The 22008-nt window shown below is 39.7% G+C and overlaps 1 protein-coding gene across 8 annotated transcripts in view; it reads right to left on the reverse strand.

The window, feature by feature from the left end:
• ENOX1 (ecto-NOX disulfide-thiol exchanger 1) overlaps window positions 1-22008 on the reverse strand; it is a 540681-nt gene that overhangs the window by 219409 nt on the left and 299264 nt on the right. The window contains exon 1 of one of the 8 annotated variants that reach the window (XM_081130694.1): window positions 3841-3915. The exons of the other annotated variants lie outside the window; for them this stretch is intronic. The gene's annotated coding sequence lies outside the window, so the exon portion shown is untranslated. Of the gene's footprint in view, window positions 1-3840; window positions 3916-22008 lie in introns of those variants that run through there. 8 annotated transcript variants of the gene reach the window in all.

The raw sequence follows: 22008 nt of genomic DNA on the forward strand, positions 1-22008 counted from the left end.
AAGCTCCACCTGCAAGAGAGCGATAAATATGCTCAGAACAAAGGACCCACCAAGGGAACATGCCAACGCCATCTCCTCCTCCATTCTTCTCTCTGAGGGGACCCCATGAGACTTGCAACCAGGGGAGCAATGGGCAGTGGCAACTTATCCTGGGCTTATGTCCTGAACTTGTCTCCAGGACCCCCTTCTCTCTCTGTCTTCCCAGTGAGCCAAAGCAGCCCAGCCTGGGCTCTCCTGTTGCTGCTTCTATACTCCTCCTTGTTTCACTGTCCCAAGTATATTTTTGCTGCCATCATGGACCAAATACCCTTTAACTCAGTGCTGCATAGCCCTTCCCTTTGGATATCCCCCATCCCCTTTTCCTTAAATAAATTCAATTTTTCTTTATTCACCATCTGAGATGGCTATTTAGCCTGCCCACACACCACCAACCTTAATCTTTCAATTATCATATATATATTGTAAAAAGAAAAATGTATTACCATTCAAAGTTCTACTTTCTTCTTCTATCACTAAGAAAATATTTCACTTTGCTCTTCATGTAATCAGCAAGTTACTTTCTTGAGCTTATGAAAATGTTCCATAGTTTAAAACAATATAGAATATTGTTAAATAGATGATACTTATGTATTAACTCCATAATTTTTAAGCAACTGTCTATGATTAATAATGAAGACATTTTTTTCTTTCTGTAATGGCAAACTAAGTAATTCATACCAATTCTCCCACTGAGGAACAACTAGAAAAGCTTAATGTCTTTCATCAGCTGTATACAATTTTCACTATTATCTTTTCAAATTCTAAAAGATCCCAAAGGACAAGCTCTAATTACTGTAGGGAATTACTAAGCAGGCTTCTAAGGAGAATAGGTCCTGTGAAGTGCTGCGTCTTTTGTTTTACTGATCTAGGAGGTGAGTGAAATCTGCAAGTTTTGAGGCAGAGTGGAATTGCTCTGCAAAATGTGGTAAAAGAGGGCAGGTAAGGATAAACGCTTCGATGAGAAAGAAAAAAGGGATGTTTGTTGGCCACCCATGGAAAAGGGGACTTCAGAGAACATGAATGACTAAGGCTGATTTTCAGGTGGTTCCCTGGAAAGAACACTATGTATATCTTTCCCCTGCTCCCTCCACAAAATGTCAGTGAAGTCTACATTGGTCCTTAATTCTAAGATAGGAGCAATTTTGGGGTATTTTAGAGGAGAGAGCTTGAAGAGAATAATGAAGAGGCAGCTGATAATGAAGATTACCTAAATCATGATAAAGTTTTCAAGTCTGTTAAATACGGCCATGGGCCATATTGACAACGTTTCGATCGAGGATGGAGCACACATATGACAGGGGTATACCTTATAGGCCAGATGTGTAGTAGACTATCCCATCTAGGTTTGTGTAAGTGCACCCTGTGACAGTCTCAACAATGACGAAATCGCCTAATGGTGCATTTCTCAGGACACGGTCCCATCGTAAAGCGGCGTATAACTGTATACTGGACATTGGTTATTAGTGATAAAAATCTCCTGATCAATGGTAAATAAAAGAATTAAGATTTTGAAGAAGAGATTTCGAATAGATTAGATTTTATGAGGAACTGCATTTTATAGGAAATTTCTAATGAGAGAATTGTAAAGTAGGGACATTGGATCAAATAAAGCTAAAAAGATCCTTCTCAGTGTTAGAGAGAAAAGTCACCTTTTGGAGGTAAGAGCAGAGGATGGAATTAGGCAAAGATCAATTTAGTCAGGGCTGAACCAGATAGTACTTTACATCAAAGCCATGAAATCAGAAAGTCTTCTGTAAAGCCTGACCTGTTACTCATTTATTAAATCACTGAACTCTTCAAAATGTCATGAATTGACATACATCATAGAGATGCTATTCCTGTTCTATGTAGTTTTTAGTTTGTTATTTAAGGTAAGAAAACAAAGGAGGTATGTATTCCCTCCTCTGTGCTCTCATAGCATTCTGTACCTTTCTCTATATCGGCATTTGTAACTTCATATTCTAATTAGTTGTTTTTGTCTATGTCCCTAATAAACAACAAGCTTAGAATGATTAAGGAAACTAGTCATCTTTGCATACCCAGCTGCTAGCAAGCACAGTATCTAGAGTGTCTTGTTTTTCTCTCTCTCTTTTCATAAATTTATAAAAGATATTTAAAATTATATATAAATTTCATATATATGCATACATATGTTTTTCAAATGAATTTAAGCATAGAAGGAAGAAAAGTAAAAAGGAAAATAAAAGGGAAAGAGGAAGTAATGAAGGAACAAAGGATCCAATCCCAAAGGCTGGAAGTTTGAAAGCTCAAGAACACAAAAGGGAAATTGCTGTCAGAAACTAGAAGACAGATGAATTTAAAACGTCAAAGAAAGAGACTTTTTAAAAAAAGTTAGATCTTTCCAGATAAACTTCTGGTGAGCTTGACAGGGTCATTCTTGAAGATCTAAGATCCCACACCTCCCTGGCAGCCAATGCAGTGTCATATGCAGGTTACAGTGATGCTCTCTTTTTGTGAGATTTCTTGCAGCTGCTCTTTGAATGAGCTGAAATCTATAAATAACGGCATCTCCAGACCCATTAAGCAGTGCATTAGTGCAACAAAGGCATATATGTACAGTGCTAAAGAAGGGAAATCATCAGAAGAAAGGAGCAGTTTCAATTGGCATGCATCACGGAGGATCAAAAGCAGATCTGGCCATTTCTCAAACACAAAATGCCATTAAGGGTCTGTGATTACATCCCCCACTTTCCCACCTTATCTAGCAGCCAATTTTAAACTGCAAATCACTGTTTTTCTATCTTAGGAAGAAAATGGTTACTGAATGAATGATAAGGTTTTACCCATGTCTTCAAAGAACACAACGCTGAGAGAGAATGAGAGAGAACAGAAGCTCTCCCTGTGAAATCATGCAATCGAACAAAATAACTTAATTGCTAAAGAGACAACTCAACCAGGAGAGTAGATAAAGCCAGTTATCTTTTGATACAAAGAAAAATACGATTTGGCATTACTTACATAAGTGCAGAGAAATGGCAGAGGTAAAATTATTTTGTTTTCAGGAAACCTGTGCTTTTAAAAAATTATTCTGTATATTTCTAAATTGAACATAATAATAAAAGAGAAAGTTTGAGACCTTAGGGATAAAGTACTTCTCTTTCCATTAAAAACAGAAAAGAAAATAAGACTAGATGCTACTATGGTAATATGTAACTTCAAAGTCTTTGCAGACACTTAAAATATAGGTCCTCCCACATTTAGACTATTTCAGATTTTCTGAGGACTAGAGTACACTTGAAGACTGTGGCGAACTATATAATGAGTAAATTCATTCCTCTCATTAATGGAAATCTATTGAGCACAAATACAATATGTGATACTATGTGGTTTTCTACCTTCCAAAATACACCTATTACAGAAAAAAGTTATCATTGTTGACTCTGCTGTGAATTATTAAAGAAAGCAACCTAATAGGTAAACATCAACCTGGATTCTTTAAAGCTAGAAGAGTCTCACTTTAAGCAAAGCTTTTTCTAAGTCCCTGAGGATTCAGGATAAACACCCAGGTTCATAGAACATCAAAGTTTGAACCTGAGAGTCCATCAATTCCAAGCTCTCAAAGATAAAGAAATCACCAAAATGTGTCTGACAGGCAACTATTTTAAAATAGCCTTATAGTTCAGAAATTGTCCCTTCAGCTGAGACCTTTTCAAGCTTTGCCCTTGAATCCTGCTTCTGCAGTGATGTGTGGCCCTGGTAAAGTGATTCGTCTACCCCCTGAATAGGGAGGGATATTGAGGTCTAACTGCCGACTAAGTCACAGACAAGGAAATGACATACCAGAGAGCCCTTGCTTCTGCTCAGTCAAGTTGTTTCTGTTTGCACTCTCTGTTCTCTTCACATTCCCATTCAAAAAGTTCTACAGAAAAGATAAAGTGAACAGAATGCTGTAACTACCGAAAAGCTTCACTTGAAATGGCAAAGCCATGGACTGCCGAGGAGGAGCAGCAGAGACCAGAGGAAGGAGTATTTTTAAGAAAGGGGGCAACACATTTGAAACAGACTTCAGGTGGATTTCAGGCTTCAAAGACACAGCCATCAAGAGAGGTGAATTCTATAAACCACAAACACCACCACAAATCAAAGAACAATTTTTTATGCATGCATAGCGTGGAAAGGCATATTGTCACATACTGGTTTTTTCAGCCACACTTACACATAGAAAGCAATTTCTATAAATATTATTATCTTCTTATATAAGGGAAAGTAGACAATATAAAATTCTCTAATTTGTACTGTTTTGTACCTGGGGTGTTTGTTTGTTTGTTTGATACCTTGACCCAACCATGGAAAGCATATTAAGCTACAAAGTGGAACATTTTAATTGTAGTGGGTGAATAACTGACCCTTAAATGGCTGCAAACTCTGGTAAATGAATCATCTATTTTCCACAAAGCTCTGATTAAAGCTCTTTCATCTATGGAAATTTACCTGCAATAAAACCCAGATCCGACCACGTCCAGCCTGAGCCAGTTGCTCATCCTGTTTAACATTTCTCCTGGTAGGCTCATGAAGAACATGTTAGTTACTCTTTAAACTAATGTGCTCTTAATGAAGCCATTGCAACATGATGAATAAAGCATTAGCTCTGCGGTCATGGTCGCCTCAGGATTTACAGACTCAGCAGGACACCCCGCCTCCCATGATTTGCCCTGGGCTAGAGACCTTGTTTTCTCTTTCCCTAAATGACAACCCACAGCCCTTGTTTATGGTCTAACCAGTGGGCAGGACAACGGGGGCCTTGGACTCCCTGGGACAGTTGTTACTCGCTGGAACTCACAGGTGGGCTCGTCGGGGGAGGGGGACTGCGGCACAGGGCCTGATGCAAATGCACGTGCAGTGATACCCAACTGGAAAGTTCTCGGCTGGCGGGCGGCATTCTGAGGAACCTGGTCACACCTCTGGTGCCCCTGGCTGTGTTCAGCAAGATTCAGATGGAGGTGCCCAGACAAGGGGAAGGCCTGTGGGGCCCAAAGTTTCCTGACATGTGGATAAAGGTGGTTCTAGCCTCCAAGGGCATTTGTGACTCAGAAGCTAAAAGGAAGGCTGTCTTGGTCCTTTCTTGGTGAAGGTCTTTATGTCCTAGCTGCTTTTGGAGGTCAGGGCTTACAATCAGAAGTAAGGCTTGCCTACACACAGTGGTCCCAGCGAGGCTTAGAACACGGAAAAGTTCCAAGGAGGTTCCTGCTCCCCAAAGGGGCAGGGGGTAAAATAAACGCTGATGGGAAGGTTCCAATACTGAAAAAGGTTGAGGGTCACTGTAAACGCCGCTGCTACCGGCTATCACTCCCTCTCTGCTCTCCTCTATCTTGGTTATCGCTTTCCATGAGAAGGTGGAAGTGCGCTGCTCTCTGCCCCGCCTTCGCCCGTGTTTAATCGTTCTTCCCGTCAGTGGCAGACAATACTGGCCTCTTAAGAATGTCATATAGAAATCCTTCCCGACGAGGGAATGGCACGTGAAGGTCTAAGCCCTTCAAATAGACTCTTTCTCTACTCTGGTCTTCCCCACAAAGACCCGTCTGCCCCGGGGAAGTAGCCTATGGTTGTGTCATCAATTAGACCCATAAGGCACGAGGTCTACAATAATGTTGGAGAGCTGGAAATGGTGTGTCAACTTGCAATGAAACATGAGTTATTAAAAAGAAATGCTTATTTAATAAAATACCTATAAATTTCGTATTATGACAACTTCTCTAATTATCAAATGTAATACCCATGTTGGCATCATTATAGTTGAAAATCATCTATAAGTGGGGCTTTCTCACTTTGTAAAAAATTCCTGAGTCTGAGCAGTTATGGGGAAATCAGAACTTATTATAAATAAAAGGAGTAACTCTCAAATAATTTCAAAAGCAAAATTATAAAAATCTTGTCCGAATTCTGTCCAAATGTCCTTTAAACAAAATTAACCAAATGTCAGATGTGAGTGCATTCCATGTGTTTGATATGATGTGGGGTGAGGCCTCCAAAAGTAAAGATGCTGCCGCCTGAGACCACAAAGGTTGAAATGGCTGTTCTGAGGCACTGTGTCCTTCCTCCTACTACGTGTGAGATAAACAAATCCATTTCCCCTAAAGTTTGCCAAACTCAGATCAAGTGCGACCCCCACTTATTTATTCACAGATTACTTACACATTGTAGGGGAAGGTGGAGGAACAAGCGAAAAGTGACCAGAAAGAACACAAACATGTGAGAGAAACATCTGGCCCGTGGTACTGAATGTAATTTCATGTTAGCTTACTGTAATCATATTTATTTATGATTTTATTATTTATAAAAAATATGCTGAATGTGCTTTGTGGGAATTACAATATATTGCTATTGCTACCATGGTTTATTATTTTCACAGCTAGATGGCTTACACTCAACCTAAACCAATACTGTAAAAGAATTCCCACTAGCGGGATCACATTTCTTCCTTTCGGGTCTTAATGAAAAAGAGCTTCTGCTCTTCGAGTCCTGTGACGTTCTCGCTCTTGTGCCATTCTAAATTTTACTGAGAAATTTATTATGAGATACTGTTTATTATAAAATAATGTCTAAGAAAACAGTCATCAACTAGTGGTGTCTAAACAGGGCGGTGTACGCGCTGATGGGGTTTGAGAAGTGCAGGGCTGTCAACTCCGGGCCTCCAACACCAATGCCATTAGGATAACGACTTCATTACCCGCACAGTGAAGCAGGCATGTGTTCAGGTACTTATCCAACATATCAACCTGACACAAACTCTACAACACGAATCGTTTTATTAATAAGCGAAAAACAAGGGAGACATAACTGAGACACGTCATCAGCCTGAAACTAAATGCAGCATTATTTCCAGTCTTCCCTCCGTGCGATCTCCAAACACAAACTCTTACTCCAAGAGCAGACATCATCTTTATTCAACGTATTCCCCAGACTCTCGCTACCATTCCTAACTACCAGCTAATTTAACTGTTCTTTTTCTCTAGTAGTGAAATTTGCATGAAAATGCAGTGACACAGTTCTTTTCAATCTGAGGATAAACATAAAAATACATTAGGCAGATGGGAACTAATATTCTTATAAGGACATTTTAATTTTAAAAGCTATTATTACTAACACTAATACTTGTAATGAGTTGAAAAAGCTAAGGTCTTAAAGTGAAAGGAAAATATCATTCCCTCACCCCTTCCACTAGAGGCACTCACTGGGAAAATAGCTTACTATGTAACAGTCCCACATATTTGATCTTACAACAACAACAACCCACAACAACCTAGGAGACAGATGTTATCAGCAACGTTTTACAAAAGAATAAAAACTAAGATTCAGAAATTTAGGACTTTCGATCCTTTACCCAAGGTCACAAAGCTAATGAATGGCAGAGTGCAGGGTTCTGTTTGTCTTGGCCTGGGCCTCTACTGTTCTATATTTGGGGAACTAAGGTTTTTCCCCAACAAAGAGCCAGACTAGGAAGTTCCTCTTGGTTTGACAGGCTCTAAAGACAGAGGAGTCTGGGTTAAAAGGATTAGTTTCTTCCTCTGGGGATGCAGTCACTCAACAGGTCTGCACTTAATGCTTACTGAATGCAGGTCGCTGTGCTTGAGAACTGGCTATATAATGGTGATTAAGGCAAAGACCCTGGCCCTGGCCTGTGTGGCTCAGTTGATTGAGCATTACTCTGTTCACCAGAAGGTCACAGGTTTGATTCCCAATTAGGGTACATACCTAGGCTGCAGATTGCAAATGATCGATAGCAGACCTGAGCTTGCTGTAATGCGGCATACTAGATACTCCCAGGAGCCTGCCTAATATAAGAAAGCAACAACTAGATTCTGAATATAGCTATTATTAATGTATTGCTGGGCTTGCAGGAAGGAAGGAACCTCACTAAGATCCCTCCCTCCCACTACCACCCCCACCCCCCAGCAAGAAAGAAAGACAAGTAGGCTGAAACCAGAAGGAGCTGCTCTGAGCAGTAGGAAAACATGAAGCCAGAGCCGCTTGGAGGGAAAATGCCAGGATCAGCACTGCGCCAGCAGACAGCCCGCGGTGGCGAGGTAGAGTGTAGTCTGAGGATCCCACGGTGATCAGGACCTGGAAGCTTTGTTGTCTTTGCATGGTGCCTTGCTCCAGGCCCCAGTCAGGCATCCTAACCTCTCTACTTCAGTTATAAAAGTAGGCAAGGAAAAGAATCTGAGCAAATCATCAGAAATCACTGCTGGAAAACACCTCAAGATACATGCTTTATCAAGAAGCACATTTTTCTAAAAGTCACAATATTGATTGCGGATTAGGGAAGAGGAGAGGAAGGGGCGAATGCACAGGAAGTCCACCTAGGGTTGATCTGTGCGTAGTCTGAGAGTCTTAATGGGTTAGAGTTTATCAGAAAGTTTTACAGTTGCCTGAGCCCAAACTGGGCTGAATTTTGTCCAAATACATATATTGAGGGTAAATCTGTGGCTTAAGCTGAGAGGTTGGCATAAGCATCATCATCATCAAGAACTGCCTGGAGCCCGGCCGGGCGTGGCTCAGCGGTTCAGCGTCGACCTAGGATCCAGGCGATCGGGGTTCGATTCCGGTCAGGGCACATGCCCGGGTTGCGGGCTTGATCAATGACTTTCTCTCAACATTGATGTTTCTATCTCTTTCTCTCCCTCTCCTTTCCTCTCTCTGAAATCAATAAAGATATATTAAAAAAAAAAGAAAAAAAAAGAACTGCCTGGAGCTGTTCTCCCTGTGTAGATAGCTCCTTCACCAACACCCACAACACTTCTAATCTCTAACAAAATAGTGGTGAGAGACAGGGGGGCAAGCTGGGAGGGCCGGTCAGGACACAGGAAGGGGATGCCTGGGAGGTCAAGTCGGTTTCTAACTCCTTTCCCACCCCCTCAGTGCCAGAACCCCTTCCCATCCTAGTCCTCTCACTTCTCCCACCACGGTGCCTCTAACACAAGTTCTCTAATTACACTGGCAGCTACGAGGCAGGCCTGGGGCGCAGCTCGCCTTCCTGCCAGCACCGTGAGCGAGAGCTAGAGTGGGAAGTGGAGGCACTGTGGAGCTCGGCAGAGCCACGAGCTAAATAAACCAGAAATCCCAACTTCTAATTCCTATTCCAAGGGCTCACCGACATACTGGAGGTGCTGGAAGTACAAAGGTCTATGTTATTGTGCGATGCACAGTTGAATCAAATCTCACTGTGTGCTTATCAGATTCATTATTATTTTGACCCTTACCTTTTTCATCCCCAGTAAAGACAGACTGAAGCCCTGAGAGCTGATGTGGGGACATCCCTTTTCCTGCCTCTCTTATTAAAATGTGCACAGCGGTGTGGAAGCACAATCTGCATATCATAGGAGAGCTCCTGTCACAAGTTCCCTGTAGGCCAGTTTCCTGAGCTTTTCTATTTTATGCCTTCAATCATCATCTCACAAGTTATTTGAGGGGCTAAACGCATAATGACTTTTGGAAGAACTGAAGGAAATGAAACATAACTGGCAATACTGTTGGACGTTTTGATAGTTAAAATCCAGCCTTTTAGATGGGTTCTCATAAAGGAATTCTTTCGATTACAAAATAGCAGCAAAAACTCCACCAAGGACAATTTCATGAACACATCTTTACACCAACTATTTCCCTAGAAAGGTACATACTCTGATCTAGGTTTTGTTTGTTTATTTCTATCTGCATTTCGGTTTAATTCATTGCTGGTACAAATGACACCAGAATAATAAATTAGGTGGTTTGAGCCCGTGTTGGCAGGGGTTTCGCTGTGTTGGTCTGTAAACTTCTGTCATCCAGTAGAACAAACAGAGGGAAAAGCTAGTAATCTTGCTGTCTTAATACAGCAAACAAAATTCAGAACAATCGCCAACAATGGCAGGACATCTTGGCTATGTTACCTGCCGTTAGATTACGCACTTGGGAACCAAGGAGATGAGCAGACCATTTTAGGAGGGACAGTAAATTAAAGAGAAGAGGTGAATTAATACTGAAAATGTGATGTAGAATAAAATAGAGGTTATAATTGTATCATTTCAATCAGAGCTGTATTGAGCTCAAATTATTTCTGAATTTGCAAGTGCCTTGCTGAGTTAAATTGCAAAAATTAGTTTATATGAAGAGAAAAGGTGATTTCTGAAATATATTAAATGTAATATAATGGTTATAAATTTATATATGAAATCCAGAAAAGTATATTTCCTCCATGTCATGTGATCACAGTTGCCTCAACATGGAGGCAACCAAAGCATTTAGAAGCAAAGCATTGCTTATCTTGTCCACTGCAGCAAACAACATGCACAGTATTAGTAAGTGATACGTGACTTATGTCTCGCTAATGTGGGTGGAGAGGTGTTAGAACTAGAACAGAGAAGAAGCTAAGTGAGCAGCCTAGACTTCAATTTCCTCCCTTTACCTGAAACAAAACAACTGACCAGCTAGTAGCTAATAGCACATTTAAAGTTTGCTGAGCAGAAGAAGTTAATAGCAGTAACGAGACATTGAGGTTAACAGAAGATTGTCCATTTACCTACATACACTACAACTAAATTGGGAAACTGCAGCGTATTTAGTCAGGGGGTCTTTATATTTATAATTTTTCTTTCTTTCATTTTTTTTTTTTTTTCCAAAGAACACCTTTGTAGATTTGGGTGTTTTAAAATTCTGATCAGAATTGGCAGTGGGAAAAGACCTGGGGAAATAATGGAGACTCCAGTACTTATGTGACATATTCACAAACCCTATGAATTTTTAATGAAGGAACAATGTCCACAATTAGATTTGAAATGAGGTTTTCTTTGTGGGAGCTTATGGTAAGTGAGGTGTGCATGAATTTTACTTTATATTCAGTGACTGACACAGTGTAAAAAACACCGTGATTTAATAGAAAATAAAAACAAATTGTTGATTTTTCACAGATTTTTCTTCTCCTAGATTTACAGAGGTATGGCAGTTGTTAAATTTATATCTCATTTTATTTAAATGCCAAATATATGGCAAGGAACTCAATGACAAAAAAATCAAACAATTAAGACCAAAAGAAGTTCTTTTGCATCATATGGAGAAATTTTTATTTATTTGATTTGTTTAAAACTGTTAAAAAACTGTCAAATTTAGACCTTGGGGTAGAAAGATATTAAGCTTCCCCATTTGCAAACTGAGCCATCACAAATGAATATAAAAATATTTACTAGTATAGAAGAAAATAGAATGGGGTGATGACTACTTAATTTGTATTTTGAGGCTAATGCTGATCTCTCGTCTTCAGATAGCTTAAGCTTCTAGCATCACAGAAACATGCACAAACAGCTTCCCATTGCTCTTGGACGGCCTCCAAACTCCTTCAGAATCTGCCTTCCGGTCACCTTGGCAACCTCAGTTCCTACAGCTCCCTGGCCCCCGGAGCTCCCAGGACACAGGGCTTATTACTCTTCCTTGAGTCTGACAAGCATTGTCCTCTCTCAGTGACTTTACACTTGTGGTTCCTCTAGATACATGTACAGCCACCCTGTTCGTTCCCCTTAGTCCCTTCTCTGCTGAAATATCACCTCTGCAGGGAGGCCTTTCCTGACCTGCCTAAAATAGCATCTTCACTTACCTTCCGTCCTTCTACCAGCCCTATTTCTCTATAGGATTTCTCAGTCTAGGAGGTTATATTACATAATTATTTCTTTGGTGAGCTGGACTGCCATAAGGGCAGGCTGACTTTTAAAACTTTTAAATAGTTTTCCTGCTAAGTTGTCATCAGCTATAACATTGTCTGCCACACAGTAGACACACATCCTCCCTCCTCCTACACCACACAAATTCACTGAACAAATGTTATGAGTATATATGTTGCATCTGTGTACATATTTACACACACACATATATAAATACTGTATTAATTGTGTTTTTTATTTTCTGTGTTTCCGGATGCTTTGACATCGGGGGCCTTGCTGACACTAGAGGGCTAGCCTATTCCCAGAGATAGCAAACAATGCACGTAGAAGCACACACCTTAAATGCACACAACTTTCCAGAGCTCATACCTTCAATCTTCTCCTTTGTGGGGCTCACACACCAAACCACTATCCCTCAGGGCCAGGTCCTACAAAAATAGAGCCAACACTTGTACCTCAGAGCCCGGAAGTTATTCAAACTAGCTAATCCTAAAACTGCATACCCTGCTTCATCTGGCCATTCCCTGGGAAACCACAATAAAACCTCTGGCCAGCATTTTTCTTTCACTCCCTCTATATCCTGCCTGACCCTTGACCCTGGTACCTCCTGTGTGGCCTCCTTTGGTGTGGCAAGTTCTCTCCTCAAGAAATGTAACAAACTATCTTCTCAAGGGCAATCTTCTCCTGGTCTCTTGGCTTCACCATACCTGAATAATGATGAAGTCTATATATCTTTAATGCACATATACAAATTTGTCGAGTGACTCAATTAAATAAATGAAATTCACTGTATCTTCAAGGAAAATGATATATAATCATCACCAGGAGTTACGGTTTTCCTGGACTCACAAGAAAGAAAAAGACTATGACACTTTCAAGACTTATATGTAATTCAGTTCTCATCTTGGCTCTGAGAGGGACTGCTTTTGTGATGATTATTGTTGACTTTTACTTTGAACCTCAAGCTTTTTGGGGGGAGGGGATCTCGACACCATTAATTCAAAGAAGCAACAACTCTGCCTTGTTTTTTTGTGTGTTTTTTTTTGCCAGACACAAATAATTAACCCTAGACAGAAAACATCAATAAATTGTCAATAAAACACAAATTTATTCTCTTTAAATGTCAGGAAATAATAAGGCTGACCCATAATATTCTAAATTATAGCCAACTCTAAAAATAATTAGGACGCATTCCCACCACTTGAAGCACGCAGCGAGGTTCTTCCCCAACACATTAGAGCACAGTTGTTCTCTTCATTCCAAGAAAATATAGTTCACGCCGTTCCCCGGCCCGTGGTCAGATGCCTCGATGTTCTGCTGGAACACACCTCAGGCAGGGTTAAGCCCGGGCCTGCCAGGCCTGGCAGCTGCGGAAACCGATCCTGAGAACCTGACCTTTGATTCCCCCTCAGAGGAGCTCAGAAGAATGTGCTGGGTGGTTACCCATTATTTGCACCTGGTAAGGTGGAAAGCCGGGGGCTGGAGTTTTCAGCAGAGTCAAGAAGGGCCAGAAAGATATAAAGACATCCACAGGAATGGCAAAAAGAGCTCCTGGAACGAACGGGAGAGAGATTTGCCCCTGTCAGTCGCTGTCTTTGGCAGAAGAGCCTTCACTGGGGTTTGACAGGCGGGGAAGCTGGACTCCCTAAGGGGAGGGCGCCATGAAGCCTCCCGCTCCGCAGCTGCCTCCTGCAGGCAAACTCACGCTCCCGACCTCACACCGCATAGCTCTTTCCAACCGTGTCGCCCTGCTGACGGCCACATACTCCCGGATAGAAACGCCGCGCCCTGCTTACGGTATTAGTACTATTAAGAGAACTTCAGAAAGGTCTTAAAACTTTGCTCAGATGCTTTGACAGCTTGTTTTTCAAATAAATGCAAGGATTAAAGATTTACATTAGGGGAGACGGGAGCGCTCTCTCTGGTCCATCAGCTCTCCTTCCTCACTGGCGGCCTCCTGTCCCTGCCACTCAGGGCCACTCCCCGCGAGCATCCTTCCCCGCGGCCCCCACCACGGCCCACCTCGTCTGCGAAGCCTTACAGATCACCTCTTTCCGACTGCTTGCTCCTTCTAACTCCAGAGCTCCTCAAGGGTGGTGTGTCCGGGAATTTAATGTGAGGCACGAAATCATTATTTTAATTTTGAATAGTTATGTTTACTTTCAGCCATGAAATTAATGTTTTCATGGATTTAAAAAAGTCAAATATTGGCAGTTTCTTAGAGTTCAAACTAATATGTGTCAGGGAGAAGAACCATAAGATTTGGCTCATGTTATTGCTTAGGAACAGGCTAAAATAGATACTTTCTTCAGTTATGCATAAGTAAATAAATAAACCAATGTTCTGATGGTAGACACGGCAAAACTCATTAAACTGGTATGCACCATCAAAATGCAGAACAACTGCATTTTGACAACCCCTGTCCTTTATGCCCCTTTGCCATTTAACAAGACCCGCTTTTTTGCGTTTATTTTCTACGTGTGTTTTCTCTCCAACTCGTTTCCCAGACATTGAAAGGCAGGGAGCAATCTGAATGACCAAGCTCTTAGCATTCACAGCAGACACACCTATGATAGGGATTTGGGTGGTCACTTATGATGATGACAACTCTTCAGGAAACACAATTTGTTCTCCTTGTTATTTATTCTAACACTGAAAACTAACACTGAAAACATGCTGTTCCCGCCAGAAAGCTTTAGACCAGGAACACTTTAAAACTCAGGACTCTTAGCAGCACTGCATGCTACAAACTGCCTAAAAGTATTAATTTAAGATGCCGTGTGGTCTGTTGGACAAAACATGGGTTGACCATCTGGACTCACTATATTTAGCAACATAATATGCATAGTCTCCTCCACGTCCCAGGCCTAACAGACAATGTCACAAACAGGTGGGAAAAAAATGACTGTGGGAGCCAGATCTTCCTAAAATATCCTCCTGGCACCTGTCCTCTCTGCACAGCTACTGACCACGGCAACCAGCACCAGGTCCAGTTAAATACTGTCCTTTAAAAAACGAGTCCTGGGTCTTTAGAAATCTGTGGGGATAATTATGACTTATGAAATATTTCAAGACATTAACTAATGTGACTCATACATTTCTCTTTTAAAAATCTATAAAATTTAAAAATGCAGTTGGTATTCTGAAAGCTCTCGTAACCTACGATTTTTTAAAGAAAATACAGTTGTTAATAGAAAAAAAATTATGTCTACTAACCAGTCTTTATTGCCGTTTATACAATATGTCTCCACAGTAGGAGGTCAGTCACTAGATGCTGAAACCAATATATTTTTTTAAAATATTGTAGAAATGCATGCTGAGGAGAGGGAAAAGCATTATTCTCATCTGGGTGTCAGGGAAGCACCACAGCAAAGACAAATATGGGCTGAGTCTTGAAAGATAAAAAAGGCCTCAATAGGAAGAGGGAGAGGGAATGTGGGCAAGCAGCTAAGGAAGGAAACGGCAAGCCCCGAGGTGCGAAAGCAAGAGGCGTGCAGGCTGCTGGGAGGCCAGAGCGGGCTCTCCTCACTCCTTTACATTTAAGTGAGGTTGTTCAGATTACATGGCTCTTATATCTATACAATGACAATGGTAGCTTTAGTCTCTAAAATGTTGCTTTGAGGAAAATGTCAAGGGATTTAAATTCATACTTCCAAAGTAAAATGTTTTTCTACATAAAGATGCTAGCTTATCAACTAGAAACCAAAGTGAGCTTTTTTTAAATAAAAGATAGACCGAAAAGATTAGAGAAACCTACACAATATAAACACATATTTACTCACCAATTCATAAAATACTAAAACTAGGATTTTACTGTTCAAAGCATAAAAGAGCTCATTTTAGTAGAAAGAAAATAAAGCACATTCTTACAGCATAGAAAGGAATCTCAGAATTCATTAGCCAAGATAACAAAAAATACATTTTGTTCATACATTTTAAGACAGTTTTAAAGAAAGTCAGGGAGAACAGATTAAAACGGTTTAATTAAACCCGGTTAGGAATGACAGGAGTCTGTTTGCAACCTCTGAGGAGTGGGAAGAACTACATGATAGCCTTAATATTGACCAGGTGCAAAAAAAAAAAAGTCAATAGCAACATGCAGCTGACAGGATTCTTAGAAGAAAGTTACTATACCAGCCTGTCATTTACAACAGTGAGCACAGAGAACATTAATTCTGATCAGATCCATGCCATTGACTTATGAAACACATTTTAAAAATTCAGCGAGCTTTTATGGTCATAATTCTAGTGAGTGAAGAGGAGATGTCACTATAGAAATCACTATGCCTTTACAAGAACTTCTCTTACAAATTCCGATTATAAGAGGAAGAGATAAAAATGGAAACAATGACATAAAAGTAAAGACAGTCACAAATGGGCAGGAAGAGGTCTTAGAAGAACACTGGGGAGGCCTAAATCCAGAAAAACTGGGATTGAACATTTTGAAAAAATATCAAAGGTAGCACATGGAATACATTTTAAAATATCTGAAATATTGGAACAAGGAAAAATAGAAATACTTTTTGGGAAGGCTACTAACAATAAATAAAGAATTGTTCCACTCCCATTTTTTAAAGTTTCCTTCTGCAAGCAAAATAATCCATAAATTAGCAAGGGTACAACAGTGCAATCATGAAGTTTTAGCCCAAGGCAGTAGTGGGAGCAGGGAGAGGGAAGGTATCGGAGCTGGCAGCAGATATTCTCAGAACAAGCAGCAAGTGTAAGATTTAATTCTGGAACCAAGGTGACATGCTGCTAGTTTAAATGCTACCCACTGTCCTCTCTTGCAAATCTGAGTTTGTAGCACATTTATCAGGATTAGGCTATCTGACCTTGAGAACATCATACAACTTTGGAAACTGCCCATAATGACTGCTGGAATTCCAGGGTTGGTGTCAGTTTTGTAATGACAGCTTACCAGCTTGGTGACTTGGGTAAAAAAAATAAAGGATGAAAGTAATCTTCACATATTAGAAGGAAAGCCGATACAGATGATGGTCTAGATTTATTAAGTAATATGCCGAAGAAGAGTTAAAACCAGTGAGCTGGGGCGATGGCAAACTGGTCTGTCAGGTTCATTCTTTCTTTTTCCTGTTCACTCAATGAGTATTTAGTTAACTCCTTCTGTGTGTGGCACCATTATAAGTTCTAGGCAAAAAAAAAAACACCTCATTCCTAAAAAGGGAAGGCCAGACAGATCGGTCAGTATATCGGTAGATATGAAGATAAATGGGTACATTAATTAAAACACAGGTTAATATAAAGAACACAATGGAAGAACCAGTCAACTCGGCCAGTGAAAGTGATTTTAGATTTTCCCGAAGGATGGATGATGAAAATTGGGGGTGGGGGTGGTTATTAATATTAAAAAGAAAATTTAAAAAGTATTTTAGGCATAAACAACACTATAAGCAAGGACACTTAGGTGAAAAGTGTACGGCATGGTGTAGAAAAGTGAGTAATTTTGTTTGGTTAGAGCTTAAAGGGCACATGGTGAAATGGTGGAGAATGACACTGATACTGACCAGGTCCATGCTGGAAAGTTTCATTTCCATGGGCAATGGGGGCCTAACAGAATATTGTAAACTGGGAGTAGCAGGATCAAATTTGTAATTTAGAATGAGAAACTTACAGAAGTGGAGTGTAAGTTCACAGGTAGAGAAGAAGCTCGAGGAGACACAACCTATTCCAAGGTAGTTACCAGAGACTGGGCCAGTTGAGGCAGCGACAGTGGAAATGGAGAGGGAACAGATCTGGAGATACTTCAGGAAATTGAAAGATAGCATTTGAGCAACCAGAATATGGTGATGATGGTCCAAGAAAGCATACTCAAAAATTATTCACAGCTTTCTGGCTCAGGGACTTGGTGGATAAAAATAGGGGATGTTCAAGACACAACAACAGTGAAAGTTATTTGTTTAGTTCATTTCAGAAGGAAAAAATGTGAGCTTTCTACAGAGCAATCAAATACTTCCATTACTGAACTTATGTAATAAATGAAAGCCTATTTGTCCCCCAGGCAGATGTCTGCTATCTCTCTAGCCATAGAGCTACCACTGTGCCTAGTGTACAGCCTCTCAGCATGAAGGACATTAGAGTCAGTTGGTATGGTTTTTTACAAATATATATGCTGGTCTTCACCACCAGCAGATTTTGATTCAGTGGGTCCGATGTGAGGTCCAGGCATTATTTAAACAGCTCCTAAGGAGATTCTGATGGGCATCAAAATTTGACTGCCTCTGTAAGTATATAGTCAATAAATATTTGATTAATTAATGAAAAGAAGAAATGGAAGGTGAGAAGGCTTCCTGAAATATTTGAAGAAGTAGCTGGTTGACCTTCTATATTCAATAGTATAATATTTTCTAATGTTAATATTTCTTTTTACATATATATAGTTTTAAGTTTCACTTTTAAATAACAGATTATATTCAGCATTATTTTGTATTAGTTTCAAGTGTACAGTATAGTGGTTAGATAATCATATACTTTACAAAGTGTTCACCCCAATATTTCCAGTACCCACCTGGCACCACACATAGCTATTAAAGTATTACTGACTCTATTCCCTATGCTGTATTTTACATCCCTATGACTATTTATAACTACCAACTTGTACTGCTTAATACCTTCACCTTTTTAACTCAGTCCCCCAAATCCTCTTTCATCTGGCAACATCAGTTTGTTCTCTGTATCTGAGTCTGTTTCAATTTTGTTTGTTTATTTTGTTCTTTACATTCCACATATAAGTGAAATGATATGGCATTTGCCTTCCTCTGAATGACTTATTTCATTTAGCATAATGCCCCCTTAGGGTCCATACATGCTGTGGCAAATAGTAAGATTTCATTTTTTTTTATGGCTGAGTAATATTTCATTACATATATGTACCACAGCTTTTTTATACACTTGTCTATTGATGGGCACTCGGGTTGCTTCCATACCTTGGCTATTGTAAATAGCTTCAGTGAACATAGGGGTGCATATCTTCTTTTGAATTAGTGTATCAGAAGAAACTCAACAGTATAGTATTAATTGTGAAGTTTGCGAGACGACCTTTCAGATCTTTCAATCTTAAGGATTTATGAATATGATGTTATGGTATCCCTGGCTTTTACTCTTACAGACAGAGCACTGGTTGAGCGATCACTGGTCTGACTTGGTGAATCTTTTCTGACGTCTCTTACATTATAATTGCCATCCTCTCGTATAGTAACCTGTTCTTTAACTTCATAATATTTTGTAAATACATATTTTTCTCCATCTACAGTTTCCCCCATGTCTCTTTCTCCTACTAGACTGACGTTCCATGCGTTTTCTTTTGCTCACTATTGTGTTTCTAGCACCTAATTAGCAAAACATGGGTGTGTTTAGTGAATAAATGATCGATGAGCCAGGTTTTTCTTGTGAAAGCTTTTAGACCACATTGCGTCACTTTCAGTATGTCTAAAGGTCTGTCCACGAGTGGATTATAAACCCAGAAAATGGTTTCAGGAATAATTTAAAACAAACATACAGCTAGAGACAAGGTATTTTTAGATTTTTTTGATATTATATAAGACAGCTCCTTATATTAAACAAATGAAATTAAAATAGAGGAAAGATATCGAACAGGGTAAAATAGGCACATATGTTTAAGCTGAGAAATAGAATTTAAACCCTGGGCTTGCTTGTTCCTTTATCTAGATCTAGGAAGCCTCGGCCTCAAAGTCTAATGAGTCTAGACTTTCACATTATTTATAGGCTATTATTAGGTCTAACAATTAGGTACAAAACAAAGAAATGAACTAATGGGAAACCCAAAGTTCATATTAGTAGAACAATCAAAGAAGTGAAAACAGGTAGCTGACTTAAAGAGCCGGAAATAAGAAAAAATCTGTATACTAATTGTGATCAGTGTGCTCCTGAATGTTTGAACAGTTAAACATTTGCTGACAGGATTTATTACAATATTTAACTAACTCATGAATTCTACTTTACTTAAAATTTGCCAAGCACCTCCCAAATACTATCACTTTCATGTATATCATCTCATCTAATTCTCACAACGAATTTATAGAACAGGAACTAAAACGCAGAGTAACCTTAGATGTATGTCTAAAACTGGAATATGGTAAAAAGCATTAAATATAATTTAAAAAATCCCTGAAGTAACATTTTAATCCAGATAAAAATGCACATTTATAAAAGCATATTTTTATTAAAATACGAAATATAAACCACAATCTTTAGAATGCTAGAATATTATGTTCTAATTAATGATTTTAATTTGGACAACTAAAAATAAAATACTATTTTAACTATGTTATCAAAAAGATGTTAAAACCAGTAATAACATATATTAACATCATGTGCCCTTTGATACAATACACTGAGAAGAGTATATCACTTCCGTGGTATTCTTGCCAAAATTACATAACCTCAACTTAATCATGAGTGAACATCAGACAGGGGCAACTCAAAAACATCCTGCAAATAACTGACCAGTATTCCTGAAATCTGTCACTGCCGTGAAAGACAAAGAAAGACTGAAAAACTGTCGTATTCATTTCAGATATTTCTGATGTATTTGGAGCATCATTCTGAAGAAGGTAGTCAAAACATAGTACTGGATGATTACATATAGGTTTAAGAAATGGGGATAATTCCATAGCACATCCAAAATATTAGCAATATTCTATGATGTAAGCTTGTTTTTATATTATTTGCAATTGCTCCCAAACAATTATAAATAAAAAAATGATTCCCTATGAACCAGAGACTTCAGTTAACTGACTGCAAGTTACTTTATACTAAGCTAAATTTATATGTCATCTCTTGAAAGGCTATATGTTTTTCTATATATGTATCTCAGCTCAGATTATTAGAATTATGATGGTTATTTCCACTGGACAAACAGAACAGCAGACAAAGAACTTTGCTGGGTGGGGGGAGGGGGGAAAATTGAAACAAGATGGAAGGAAACACCATTCCCTTAAAACACATTTGTTAACCTGGGAATGCTACTAGATGCTCCAGGCTAGAAGTAAGCAGCTTGCTTGTAAACAGATTTTAATTTTTAATCCCGTGGAATAGGTCAGATGCCGCTCTCCCACCTGGAGGCCTGTCCCAGGACCTACTTGCCCCCAGGCAGTACTGCAGGCCTGCTGATAATGGTCACCTTTGGGTAAAAGCAATCTCCAAGCAGCCACCAGGCTCTACACAGTCTAATCCCAAGGACCAGCAATAAAAGTTGGATGAGCTCTCACAATGGGGTGGGGGGTTTTCTCCTTAGATATATTTCAGGAGTGAGAAAAGACAGAGCCAATAAAAACATTTTTTTAAAGTAGTGGTAGGAGGGGGTAGGTATTTATGTTTGAACTAAAATTCTAGTAAATAAAGATCAGCTTTACCACTTAATTAAAATTGGGTGGAGGCATATATGTTGGTCCAAATGTGACGCTCACAAGACAAAAGCTCAGACATGAGAGGGATCTCCTGGGAAATTAAAACGCCTAGATGGAAGAAGTATTGAACAGAGTGGGCCTCAGAGCTCCCACGCATGGAATAAAACAAGTGAAGATAAACCAAGTCTGAGTGATTCCCAAGCATTTCCTAGACTTCAGATTAGCTGGGTATTAGTGCAGGCAGGTCTCAGCTGTCCAGGAAAACGAGAACATATTTTAAGAGCTGCGTTTGAATTTTAAAGGTACTCAACATTTCTAGTATTGTTTACTGAAAAAAGGTCAACACTCCAGTGTTTGATTTATGCACGGCAGAACCTCAGTCTAAAAGCACTAGGTTTCCCACATGGCATTTGCTGAGATGTGTTAAATGCATAGCTCCAGAGCCAGGAATATTATTTTCAGTGAATGCATTATTAAAGGACCTCTGCTGTGCCCACCCCCGGAGACAGGAGATGAGGCGGCAGTGACCTGCGGTGTGAGTGCCAAGGGACGCTGCCTGACTGAGTCACTCACTATAAACTCTAACAGGAATAACCCCAGACTCACACTACTCTGCGCCTCTCTTCAACTCCCTTTGACCAGTACAGAAACAAGGAACATGAAAATGTTTAAATAAAGCTTATATAGAACTTTAGTTCCAAGCATGGAGGTTTGCTCTCGGTGTCTTTTTCTATATACAGATCTGCATAACCATTCACGTCAGCCCTCAGCTCTTCTTGCAAAAAAAGAGTTTAACGTACTGGCTCCTTCCAATAAGATTTGAGTTAAAAATCATTAAATGCCCATTCAAGTAATTTTTAATTAACTAAACCAGGAATAATACATAATACATACCAATTTTATGACAGTGAAGGAGTTATTCATGTTAGTTAGCC

This window comes from Miniopterus schreibersii, assembly GCF_964146895.1.
Source record: "Miniopterus schreibersii genome assembly, chromosome: 2".
NCBI lineage: Eukaryota > Metazoa > Chordata > Mammalia > Chiroptera > Miniopteridae > Miniopterus > Miniopterus schreibersii.